This window comes from Dermacentor andersoni, chromosome 6, assembly GCF_023375885.2.
Source record: "Dermacentor andersoni chromosome 6, qqDerAnde1_hic_scaffold, whole genome shotgun sequence".
Lineage (NCBI taxonomy): Eukaryota > Metazoa > Arthropoda > Arachnida > Ixodida > Ixodidae > Dermacentor > Dermacentor andersoni.
The window spans coordinates 176,547,157-176,560,079 of NC_092819.1; the positions used below are offsets into that span (position 1 = coordinate 176,547,157).

The following is a 12,923-nucleotide window of genomic DNA, read 5'->3' on the forward strand; positions in this document are numbered from 1 at the left end:
AGAAGTACCCTTTGCTAAGCGCCTGCGAACAATTGGCGCTTGTAGCTCGCGACCACTAGAGAAAAAGGCGGAACACCGCGCGACATTTGGCTCCTGCGCGCGCGAGGAGTGGCTTCGCTGCAGAGCTGGATCACGGCGGCGGACCTATGCGCAACTCTGCTCCCTGCGGGAGCATATACAGGAACACTATTTCATCCTAGTGCCTGCAGTTAGAGCTATCGTGCCTGCAGTTATGTCAGTGACCGTTAACGGAGCGCCATTTATCACTAACCATCGTTCACAACAGCTGCACGTTTTCGATACAAGCGGTGCAGACACAGATTTAAGCGCATTTCAAATGTTGACATGTGCACATTTTAAGCAAAGCTTACTTTTATTTACTATTACTATTTAGTAGTACTTACTATTTAGTAGTGCTTAATATTTAGTAGCAGCAAATCTGCAAGTAGAAAAAGATTCAAGATGCAAGAGTTTCTAGCTGCTCCTCTGAACGCACGATCGACGGTCCACTGATTGCAATGGCGATGGTACTGACGGAAACGAAGAGTTCGCATGAGTCGGCGATGCGCCCGTAAAGTTGGCTTCGCAGCGGCGCGGATCATTTGACGTCATTTTTCGCGATCGGCCAATAGCGGTGCGAGCGGCGCCGGAAAAGGTATGCGCAACTCTGCTCCCTGCGGGAGCATATACAGGAACACTATTTCATCCTAGACGCCAGCGCTCGTTTCTCCCCTGGTGGAAAGATTTCATCTCCAACGGGTGTAGGTTTCCGCCACGGTCGCGCCCGCGTTCAGTTCGCGCTGCGCGCGAAACGTCTCTTGTTTGCGACGGCGCCTCTTCGGATGACCGGAAATTTTATTGCGAAAGCAATACTGCTCGCACTTTCGGCCCATCGGTGGTCGTGGCGTCTCATAACGCAGCTGCGCGTCACGTGACCATGTGACGTCACGCCAGACCGAGAGACGGGGCTCCAGCTCGCGGCATCGGTGGTGGAGGCGAAGCCTTGCGCGCCGCTGCTGCGGCGCTGCCGAGAAAGCGCACTCGCTGGTGTGACGTCACGCTAGGAGGATGAATGGGGCTAGTGTTCCTGTATATGCTCCCGCAGGGAGCAGAGTTGCGCATAACTTTTTCGGCGCCGCTCGCACCGCTATTCGCCGAGCGCGATCACGTGGTGGAAATTGACATCAAATGTTCAACTGCGCGCTCCGAAGCCAACTTTACGGAAACGGCGCCGACTCGTTTTTGTCAGTGCCATCGAAATTGCAGACAGTGGACCGCCGAGCGTGCGTAGCAGCGATCGGCTCCGGGTTGCAGGTACGGTATTCGAGGACAGTAAGTTAATGACTTTGGCGAAGTGCTACGAAGCAGATCATTTTGACACTTGTGTTCCAGTATGACGGGTTGCAGCGCACCGAACTGCGCAAATCGCACGGAAGGTGACAAAGCTTTTTACGCGGTGTCGTGCGGACGGACGAGACCGGCCGGCTCCGAAAGGGACCAGGATATGCGAGGTCCGTTCGCCTTGTTCACCGAGGTGAGGTCGGCTTGTGTACACTAAAGCGGCATTTATCTCGAGTAACACTCCTGTACACGCTGAAATGCGTACCCCCTGGCATGAGAGGTTGTTCACTTGTGCAATTCTTGGAGTATATGTGCAGCGCAACACAAACTCGGTACAAAGAAAGGACGACACGACTGTGTCGCGCTGCACATATACGCCAAGAATGTTAACTTACGAACTCGCTCAATTCACTTTGTTGCTTGTACGATTGTTCTGACTATGCGGCTCCAGAAAAGTGTGTTCAGAAGAGAGTAAATACTAGCAGGTACAGTTTGCGGGCGCTACACCCTGGCTTTTCTCTGCTCCGTTTTTGTTAATTTTTTTGTCGGCGTTCTCATTTTTCATGTAAAGTCGATTGATGTGCTGGTGTTCATTGTTTTGTAGTGAGCGAAAACACCGTGCGCTCCCGCTTATGAGACAGCTGCGATAGATTCAGCATTTACCGCCCGCAATATGTTGCTTGTTCGATCAGCCTTAGTCGATGTGAGGAATTTGAAATCATTTTTGTACGTTTAGTCAGCGCTACGTTATAGTAAATTAACCTGAGTAGTATGAAGAGATAAAGAAAAATTTATTACAGTCTGCAATGTGTATTACAGTCATATTACAGTCTGCAATGTGTGAATAATTTGCCAGTTTGTCATCTTATGTGATTAGTCAAAAAAATAACCTGTTGTTACTCCTAATAACTTGTTGCCTTTCCAGTGGCTTTGAATTCTGCCGCCCCAAGGCTCCAAGAACCAGCACTCATCCCCTGCTGTCACCAGCCATTGCTCATCCATTCCCTTGAACGAAATAAATGTCATCTAGAAGTTCGTGCACCTTGAATCTTTTTCCACTTGCAGATTTGCTGCTACGAAGCAGCTGTTAAGCTTGCAGTATGAACCGTAAAAATAAGCTTTGCATAAGATGTGCGCACGTGAACATTTGAAATGCGTTTAAATTTACGTGTCTGCACCGCATATATCGAAAACGTGCAGCTGCTGTGAACGACGTTTAGTGATGAATGACGGTCAATGGTCGCTGACATAATTGCATGGCACGATAGTTCTGTTGGCGACATTCATTATTCGTCTCGTTTTGGCAGCCAAAATATGCTTACATAATTGTCTACCACACGTGTGTGAAGGTTTCCTTAAACATCCTTTAAAATATTTCTTGCCTTCCGCCTCCGCGAGAGAACTTGATATGCATGCTGAAAAACATTGTACCGCTCTTTGTTGCAAGGTAATGCGCGTTTGCACGCGAACTTTTCAGCTGTTCGAGCCACGGGCGTATAGTCAGGATTTTATTTCGAGGGATCGAGGGGGGGTCCATTCTTTATATGTACATTCGTGCGTGTGTTTGTATATGTGCGTGTATATATGTACACAAACTAAACATTTTGGGGAGTTGGCACCTCTCCGGCTACGCCAATCGTTCGAGCTTAGCCTGCATTAAAAAGTGTCATCTTGCTCAGCGCTTGCGTACAATTGCCGCACGTAGCTCGCGATCAGCAAGCAAAAAAGCAAATGCAACACCGCGCGGCATTTGCCTCCTGCGCGCGCGAGGAGTGGCTCCACTGCAGAGCTGGATCATAAACCGGACCTATGCGCAACTGTGCTCCCTGCGGGAGCATATACAGGGACATATACAGGGACACTAAATGGGGTTACAGCTCGGCTCCTCGCAGTGGTCTGCGCGCTGCCTTGCGCTATGTCGGATGATGTATAGTCATAAGTTTAACAAAGGGCAACCATGTCCACACCATCAGCCGAACCAAGGCGCAGCCAAGGGTATTGCTTTCGCAATCTTCCAGGCTTAACAAAGCTAAGCCTTCAGCCAATTTTTATTGTGTTGTTAACTGTCACGACAGCAATGCAAACCTGAAAGGGTTGATGCCACCAGTGAAATTCTGCCGATTCACAAGACAATGGTACGAAAAAAGCAGACAACATACATGGATTATTGCGGTGCGCCGAGCGAAGTAAACAACTGGCAAACGAAGCGAGCCCGTTCATTGATCATTCCTGAGTGTATGACGGTTTTTATATGTAACCCACATGAATTTAATAATTACTCGGTACGTAATCCTTTTATTCATATAAAAACTTTGTAAGTTGTTCGATGAGCGCTTGTCCTGTCTTCTTTCTTGTGTTTCGTTGGTGTGTGCGCTGCCCAAGAATGGAAACCACTTTTGTTGTATGCGCTAGCAGTGGCCGAAGTTCACGCGTGTCGAGAAATTGAATATGTGCACGATGCATTGAACATGACCGGAGTTCATTCCCGCTTCACCACTGCACCGATTGATCGAGTTACTGAACGATACACGCCCGCGTCTTGGTCGCGCCGGCATTGCTGAAGCAGGAATGATTAACAATACTTTCAATTTCCGTCTCTTGAGCACTGTTAAAAAATGGCCAAGCTGTCTACATTGCTGCCTCTATTCCATATTGTAGGGGACGTACTAGTTAAAGTTGTGTGCGCATGTCGTACTTGTGCTACGCAGCGATATATTTTGTTTATTTCCGCACAGTGTCGACGGAAGTCCGTTGTCGCCATCAGAGACAACACGGATTTGTAGCAAACGTATTGTGAGAAACTGCAAAAATGACTTTAGCTCGTATGTGCCGTATGTATGTGCCGCATCGTATGTGCTGACGATTTTTCCGGCGGCGCATACGATGTCGTTTCCAATTGCCTGCTCAGTGTCACTTACATGGTTAAGCAGACGCTGCCCTTTCGCCGCATTGCAGCCATAAAAATAATCGTCAAGCGTACCGATCTTCTTAAAGGCAAATAGAAGCGTGTACAGTCTGTTTCACACTTAGGGGGAAACTCGGAAGGTATTGCATCGCGATGCGGCAAGCAATGGAGTCATGCGGTGGCAGCAGCTCGAGCAGGAGCAGACGCTCGAGGGGCGGAGTCGTGATCTGCGTCGTCTGCTACGGCGGCGCGCGCTGGCCGCATTGTCGGGAAGCGTGCTGTCAGGGGCAGTGCACCGATGTCATCGGTACTGCGGGAACTGAGGTGATATTCTTTACTAAACGTTGTCAGTCACCAAACTCTGAGCCTTCATTGGCGATAATGGAGTTCCACAAACTTCTTTTGACAGCATGCTTCGTTTCTTCTTTCGAAAGGCCGGGGTACTGAGCGCGTACACGTATATTTCTTCACTGTGTGTGCTACCGTAATAAGCAGCGACAAGACGCACCAAGATGTGCGCGCAACGTGCTCAGTCTTTTTTTAACTCGAAAGGAAAACAAAGCACTCAACAATGATGATTATGGGGGTCGGACACGATGAAACAAACGGATATGATTAAAGGAATGCTTTAGGTTAAGAAAATAACCTGGAAGTGATTTTTCTCGACAATCATTCACTACACCAGACAGACCCTGCCCGCCGGCGGGGAATTGGACACGTCACGCTCCGAACTTCAGTTAGTATCTCGTCATGTCCCCAGGGGCAGCGATGACAGCGCTCATCCTGGAAGGCAGTGAAGTGTAGAATGTTTTGATCAGGGATGTGTTCATTCGCAGCACGTCTCAGTCGCTGACGATGGTGGATCGAAGCCTATCCTCGGGCGACTGATAGAGGGGATGGTGTGGCAGCGATACTTTCAACGAGCCCCTGACATATTATATGGTGTTGGCACCCGGGGATTGAGGCGGCCACTCCAATAGAGTGACTGCGCACTCTTCCAGCAGTTCTTGCACCACACGAGAAGTGCGGATCGGCGACCTATCGCGTTAGAATATATAGTCGCCTTCCAGAAACGGGCCGTCAAGAATGTATGGAATCAGTACGTCGTCTATGACTGCCCTGCAGCGATGAACTTACCTTCGAGGCGTATCAGTTGGCGTCGCACAACGCTTAGTAAAGAATACCGGCTCATTTCACGCAGTAACAATGAGATCGGCGCCCTGCAACTGACAGTAGAACGTTTCCCGACAATGCGGCCAGCGCGCGCCGCCGTAGCAGACGACGCCGTTCAAGATCCCGCCCCTCGAGCACCTGCGCGAGCTGCTGCCGCCCCCTGACTCAAGCGCTCGCCGCATCGCGATGCAATGCGCTCCGAGTTTTCCCCTAAATTTGAAACAGACTGTACATAGCCTTTCGAATGAAATGTCCACGCGCACACACGTAGGCACACACCGCGCGCGGCACGAAACGTGCCCAAACACGCGCAGTGCAAGAGGCAATCAAGGCGGTGCGAACGAGTGATGAGAGAGGCGTACCACCCGCTAGTTGAATTTTGCTTCGCATGCGGTGCTCTCAACGCCGCTCTCGGTGTCGTTCTTGTCCATATTCAAGGAGCAAAAGCCCCCAGATTTTCTCTCTCGCACCCGCTCTTACTCGCGCCTGCGCACAAACGACTGGCGATCCCTCAAATGAACGTCTCCTAGTGAGAGCGATCCGGCGCGGAGCGAGTTGAACCGAAACGACCAGTGGAACGCGCGAACCCGCTCCAGATCTACCAGTGAAATTATTCGTTGCCGCGGAGCAAGAAATCCTGCTCCGAATCGACCAGTGAAAAACGCCATAAATGTACAAAAATCCCTCACGTGACCTGATCCTAGGTACCTAGGGACAGGATCGTTTAGGTACTTTTGAGAAGGCGCGATGATGGCGCCAAGTGATGCCGTGGCGCGTTGAATCGTTAAATCTCGGGCCCACGCCGACCGCTGGTCGTATATCTCCGCAGTAGGTTAAGTATTTGTTAGCGAAAAGTCATGCAGTAGTAGTGGTGTGGCATGTCGGCTTTTGGTCTCGGTGAACTCTGATGGTGTGAGACCCGTATTTCTGAAGAATTCAGTGGTGCTGACGTTCGAAATATTCAAGTGGCGTAGCGCCTCAGCAATGTAATTTGCGAGCCGGCGCTGTGCAGCAGCGTCGCCGTGTTCGCCCTTCTAGGCAGCGTCATCACATCGCACATGCACCTTTACTTGACGGGCGTCGTAGGCAGAGGTATTGTACGTATTCTTCGCCACGACTTACGTAAGTAATATAATGCCTAAAGTGGTGTTTTTCACAACCGTTCACGCATCCTTCAAATGGGGCAGAGAATGTTTTCAATCGTGTTCAGCACTAGTGCGCCATTCGTGACTTCACATGATTTACTTTTATTGTGGGCTTGACAATTACCGCGTAGTGCTGTGACCTTAACGGAGCTTTAAGACATCGCATGGTCTGCCATAATTCCACGAACTAAAATGCAGAGTAGATGTTTAATATTATTCGTACTAAGGGCGCGATAAACACGGTGAGGTGGATCTTAATACTGTGCCCTGTTATGTTCAGCTGCATCTCTACCCATGTTTCGTCCTCGTAGTTTTAGTAATGAGACGCAGGGTTCTGTGTAAAATTAGGACGAATGAATATTGACACGTGTACTTACCACGTTTCGCCGCCTAACAAATGTTATCGCAAAGCGCGGGACGCGCCTGCATGTATCCGAAGTTTCTGGAAAGTTATCGATGCTTCTATCCGCTTTCTGTTGTCGCCGAACCTTATGTTATCTGATTTCATCGCCTGACGCGAATGGTGTAGAACTTTGTGGAAGGCACGCGGGTCCCAACGATTAGTATGGAACATTCGACGATTGACGTATAAAAGACGACGCGCTTGACCCGTTGATCAGATTTTTCGACGATCGCCGACCGTGTTCGCCGCTATCGTTGTGCTATAAGTGTAGCCTGTCTTGTGAGCACAGGTCCGCCCAATAAAAGTTAGTTTTGTCGTTCACAGTATTGTTACTTCAACGTCACCACCACGTGACATCTGGTGGAGGTGCTTTTTGTTCATGTACCGGACGTCCCCGACAAGCCGTGACCCAAGCCCGGACCGCAAAGAGAACACCAACGTAGTCCCGGACCGTCGAGCAAGCCGCCGTCTTGAACAGCTGCCCCCGGAGCACGGACTTCTACCTGAGAAGACCAAGAAGATTGTGGCCAAGGCAACCCCAATAGCAGCCCCAGCGTCCCCCATCGTGCTGCAGCAGCCCAGGGAACCACCGACGTTCCGCGGTTCCACATTTGAGGACCCGGAAAGCTGGCTGGAAACGTATGAAAGGGTCGCTACGTTTAACAGCTGGAACAGTGACGATAAACTGCGACATGTCTTCTTCGAATTGGAAGACGCTGCCAGGACGTGGTTTGAGAACCGCGAAGCCACCTTGCGACCTGGGACCTGTTCCGAAGCGGCTTCCTGCAGACATTCGCAAGCGTCGTACGCAGAGAACGAGCCCAAGCGCTATTAGGATCCCGGGTGCAGCTAGCTAATGAGACAACCGCGATCTTCACGGAGAAAATGAGCCGTCTATTCCGTCACGCTGACCCCGAAATGCCAGAGGAGAAGAAAGTCCGCCTACTCATGCGTGGTGTGAAAGAGGAACTTTTTGCCGGGATGGTACGAAGCCCACAGAAGACCGTCGACGAGTTTCTTCGCGAGGCCACCAGCATCGAGAAGACACTCGAGATGCGAAACCGGCAATTCGATCGCCGCACGAAGTCTACAAACTACGCCTGGGTTCAATCACTGGCTACCGATGATCTACGCGAGACTATCAGAGCGGTCGTACGAGAGGAGCTGCAGAAGTTCTACCCAAGGTCGCAGTCCCAAGTGGATCCAATCGCTGAAATCGTCAAAGAAGAGGTTCAGCGATCGCTTGGAGTCCCTGAGGTGCAACCATGATCACCGCAACCTCAGCCGGAAGCTATGACCTACGCCGCCGTCGCCCGCCGTCAAGGTCCCCCTCCGCGACAACGCCAGGGCCCTGTAACTCCGCAATTCCGTGGCCCACCGCCGCCGCCGCCAGCACGCCCACCCGTCGCCCAGCGCAGCTATGCGAGGAAGACGGACATTTGGCGAGCCCCCGACCGCCGCCCGCTCTGCTACCACTGCGGCGAAGCCGGCCATGTGTACCGCCGATGCCCGTACCGCGACCTGGGATTGTGAGGGTTTGCCGTCGACGCACCGCGCCCTCGGGAAAGTGAACGCCCTCGTGACATCGCCGACTACCTCGCCGCTACTCAGTGGCGCCCTCGATGACCGTCCCGTTCGCCGTCACCAGGCCGCTACCTGTCGCCGCAGCGCCGACCATACACCGGCCCAGCCAGGGGCGGCACTGCGAGCCCATATCCGGAAAACTAAAAGCAGCAACCGATGGAGGTGCGGTTGCTGTTCGTCGAACTGACGAAGATCCTCCGCCGCCGCCGACGATGACGTCGAAGAGACCATCTCGACGACATAATAACGACACGCCTCCGTCCCGACGAAGTCAGGAAGCCAAGACTACACCGACGAAAGAGGACTTGACGACGCGACGTTCCAACTTCACTTCAGCACGACGCAGCCGTGATCCGACGCCAAGACCTGACTGCAACGCCAGACAAAGAATCACCGACCGCGACGTGCTTCTTGACGACCACGCAGTTACCGCTTTAGTAGACACAGGGGCTGATTACTCCGTAATAAATGGACACATCGCCGCCCAGTTGAGGAAAGTTAAGACCGCATGGGAAGGCCCTAAAATTCGGACCGCTGGAGGACACCTAATGACGCCGACTGCAATCTTCACGGCAAGAATTACCATTCATGACCGGACTTACCCTGCCACCTTCGTTATCCTCCAACAGTGTTCACGAGACGTCATTCTCGGTATGGACTTCCTGAACCAACACGGCGCAATCATCGGCCTGAAGTCAGTCAATAACGCTGTCGGAAGATAAAGCGATACATACCGCCGGAGTGCCCTCGTAGTCACCACGCCTTGAGTGTGCTCGAAGATCAAGTGAGCAACCCGCCTCGCTCCAGCATTGCTATTTCAATCGGCGCCGAAACACCCGCTGACGTAGAAGGCGTCATCGAAGGCGACCAACCTCTACTGCTAGACCGTAAAATTTGCGTCGCAAGAGGGATCGCTCGACTGCATGGAGGGAAAACCGAAGTGTTGCTGACAAACTTCAGCCGGGAGTTGAAGCACATCAATAAGGACACGGCGATCGCGTACATCGAGGAAATTTTGGAAACCAGTAATGCGTTTGTCCTCTCGGATTCTGCCGCATTACCACGACGACCATAGTTCCCGAACAAGACTACGACATTAATCCAAGTCTCCCCGTGATTAAGCAACAGCAGCTCAGAAGTCTGCCCCGACGATACAAAGGCTGCTTTTCGACGTCATCGAGGATTCGACAAACACCAGTCGCCAAGCATCGCATAATCACCGAGGAGTGCACTCGACCACTCCGCCAGAGCCCTTACCGAGTTTCACCGCAAGAACGTGAAGCTATAAGAGAACAAGTCGACGAAATGCTGCGCGACGACATCAGCCGTTGAAAAGCCCGTGGGCATCCCCTGTTGTCCTGGAGAAGAAAAAGGACGGAACCCTACGTTTCTGCGTCGATTACCGTCGTCTTAACAAGATCACGAAGAAGGGCGTATACCCCCTCCCACGGATAGACGACGCATTGGATCGACTCTGCAACGCTAAATACTTCTCGTCGATGGACCTTAAGTCTGGCTATTGCCAAATAGAAGTCGACGAAAGGGATCGCGAAAAGACCGCCTTCATCACCACAGACGGCCTCTACGAGTTCAAAGTTATGCCATTTGTACTGTGCTCGGCGCCTGCAACGTTCCAGCGCGTGATGGACACGGTTTTAGCAGAATTGAAGTGGCAGACCTGTCTCGTTTACTTGGATGACGTCATTGTCCTCGCCGGAAATTTCGACGACCACCTTAGGCGGCTTGCAACAGTACTAGAGGCTATCAAGTCACCAGGGCTCACTCTGAAGCCAGAAAAGTGCCGCTTCGCTTACGATGAGCTTCTGTTCCTAAGCCACGTCATCGGCAAGTCTGGAGTCAGGCCCCACCCCCCAAAAGACAGCTGCCATCGAAAAGTTCCCGCAGCCCATCGACAAGAAGGCAGTGCGTAGATTTCTTGGCATGTGTGCCTACTACAGGCGATTTGTCAAGGACTTTTCACGCATCGCGGAGCCGCTGACACAGCTAACTAAATGTGACGTCGAGTTGAAGTCGGAAACGCCGCAGGCCGACGCATTTAAAGAACTCAAACGACGCATGCAGTCACCGCCCGTACATGCGCACTTCGACGAGCACGCCGATACCGAAATACACACTGACGCCAGTAGCCTAGGCCTCGGTGCCGTCCTAGTCCAGAGAAAAGACGGACATGAGGACGTGATAGCTTACGCTAGCCGGTCGTTGTCAAAAGCGGAAGGCAATTATTCTACAACCGAAACGGAATGCCTCGCCATCGTTTGGGCTACAGCGAAATTTCGCCCTTACCTGTATCGCAGGCCATTCAAAGTGGTCAGCGATCATCACGCGTTGTGTTGGCTAGCTAACTTAAAAGACCCTTCAGGACGGCTGGCACGGTGGAGCCTCAGACTACAAGAATACGACATCACTGTAACATACAAGTCCGGACGAAAACAGTCAGATGCCGATTGCCTATCATGCGCCCCCATTGACCCGCCGCCACAAGATGACGAGCATGACGACGCCTTCCTTGGAATAATAAGCGCGGAAGACTTCGTCGAACAGCAACGAGGAGACCCGGAGCTAAAAGCCCTAGTCGAGTATATGGAAGGGCACACCGACATTGTCCCTAGGGCATTTAAGCGCGGATCGTCTTCGTTCGCGCTTCAAAACAACCTACTCGTGAAGAAGAACTTCTCACCAGTCCGCGCCAACTACCTTCTTGTTGTTCCGTCGGCACTGCGTCCAGAAGTACTGCACGCCCTACATGACGATCCGACCGCTGGGCACCTCGGTTTCTCCCGGACGCTATCAAGGATACAAGAAAGGTATTACTGGCCGCACCTAACCGCCGATGTCGCCCGCTACGTCAAGACATGCCGAGACTGTCAGCGACGCAAGACACCACGACAAGGCCAGCGGGATTACTACAGCCGATCAAGCCTCCTTACCGACCTTTTCAGCAGATCGGCACGGACTTTTTGGGAACGTTTCTGACATCAACTTCCGGAAATAAGTGGATCGTCGTGGCGAGGGACTATCTCACCCGCTTCGCTGAAACTAAAGCTCTACCGAAAGGCAGCGCAGCCGAAGTTCGCCGAGAACATCCTGCTGCGACATGGTGCTCCGGAAGTCCTCATCACCGACAGAGGAACGGCTTTTACAGCAGAGCTCACGCAAGCCATTGTGCAATACAGCCAGACAAGTCACAGGAGGACAACTGCCTACCATCTGCAGACGAATGGTCTCACAGAGAGCCTGAACAAGACCCTCGCCGACATGCTAGCAATGTACGTCGACGTCGAGCACAAGACGTGGGATGCGGTCCTGCCGTACGTAACATTCGCTTACAACACGGCGGTGCAAGAAACAACACAGATCACGCCATTTAAGCTGGTTTGCGGCAGAAACCCGACGACGACGCTCGACGCCATGCTACCGCACGTCAGTGACGAGGAAAATCTTGACGTCGCTACCTATCTCCAGCGCGCCGAAGAAGCCCGACAGCTCGCCCGCCTGCGGATCAAGAACCAGCAGAGGACCGACGACGCTTCGTCGGGTACCAGCCGCGCAACCGTGTTTGGGTATGGACCCCGATACGCCGACGAGGACTCAGTGAGAAGCTACTGCGACGCTATTTCGGACCCTACAAGGTCATCCGACGTATTGGCGCACGGGACTATGAGGTCGTGCCAGACGGCATTTCGCATTCACAGCGGCGCCGGGCACGATCTGAAGTGGTCCACGTGGTGCGCCTTAAACCATATTACGGACGCTGACGAACTTCCTTATTTTGTTGTTTTCTTTGCTACGAGTGCTTTTCTTTATTACTTTCGTTTGTTTGCAGCGTCGGGTCGATGCTTTTTAAGAGGGGGGTAATGACACGTGTACTTATCCTTATCGGGCGACCACGTTTCGCCGTCTTACAAATGTTATCGCAAAGCGCGGGACGCGCCTGCATGTATCCGAAGTTTCTGGAAAGTTATCGATGCTTCTATCTGCTTTCTGTTGTCACCGAACCTTATGTTATCTGATTTCATCGCCTGACACAAATGGTATAGAACTTTGTGGAAGGCACGCGGGTCCCAACGATTAGTCTGGAACATTCGACTATTGATCTATAAAGGCCGACGCGCTTGACCCGTTGATCAGATTTTCGACGATCGCCGACCGTGTTCGCCGCTATCGTTGTGCTATAAGTGTAGCCTGTCTTGTGGGCACAGGTTCGCCCAATAAAAGTTAGTTTTATCGTTCACAGTATTGCTACTGTGTTCTTCAACGTCACCACCACGTGACAATATGTATATGTGCGTCTGCAATAACATCACCGCAACGTATTTGTGTAATGCGATGAAGCAAACAGTGTATTGCGGTG

The 12,923-nt window shown here is 51.9% G+C and overlaps 1 long non-coding RNA gene and 1 pseudogene across 1 annotated transcript in view; both read left to right on the top strand.

Moving 5' to 3' along the window:
- LOC140219041 (uncharacterized) overlaps window positions 1-12,923 on the top strand; it is a 500,311-nt pseudogene that overhangs the window by 359,106 nt on the left and 128,282 nt on the right.
- The window catches only part of LOC129382809 (uncharacterized), an 80,596-nt gene continuing 73,888 nt past the window's right edge, over window positions 6,216-12,923 (top strand). The window contains exon 1 of the long non-coding RNA XR_008610843.2: window positions 6,216-6,541. This is a non-coding gene — a long non-coding RNA (uncharacterized lncRNA). The remainder of the gene's footprint in view (window positions 6,542-12,923) is intronic.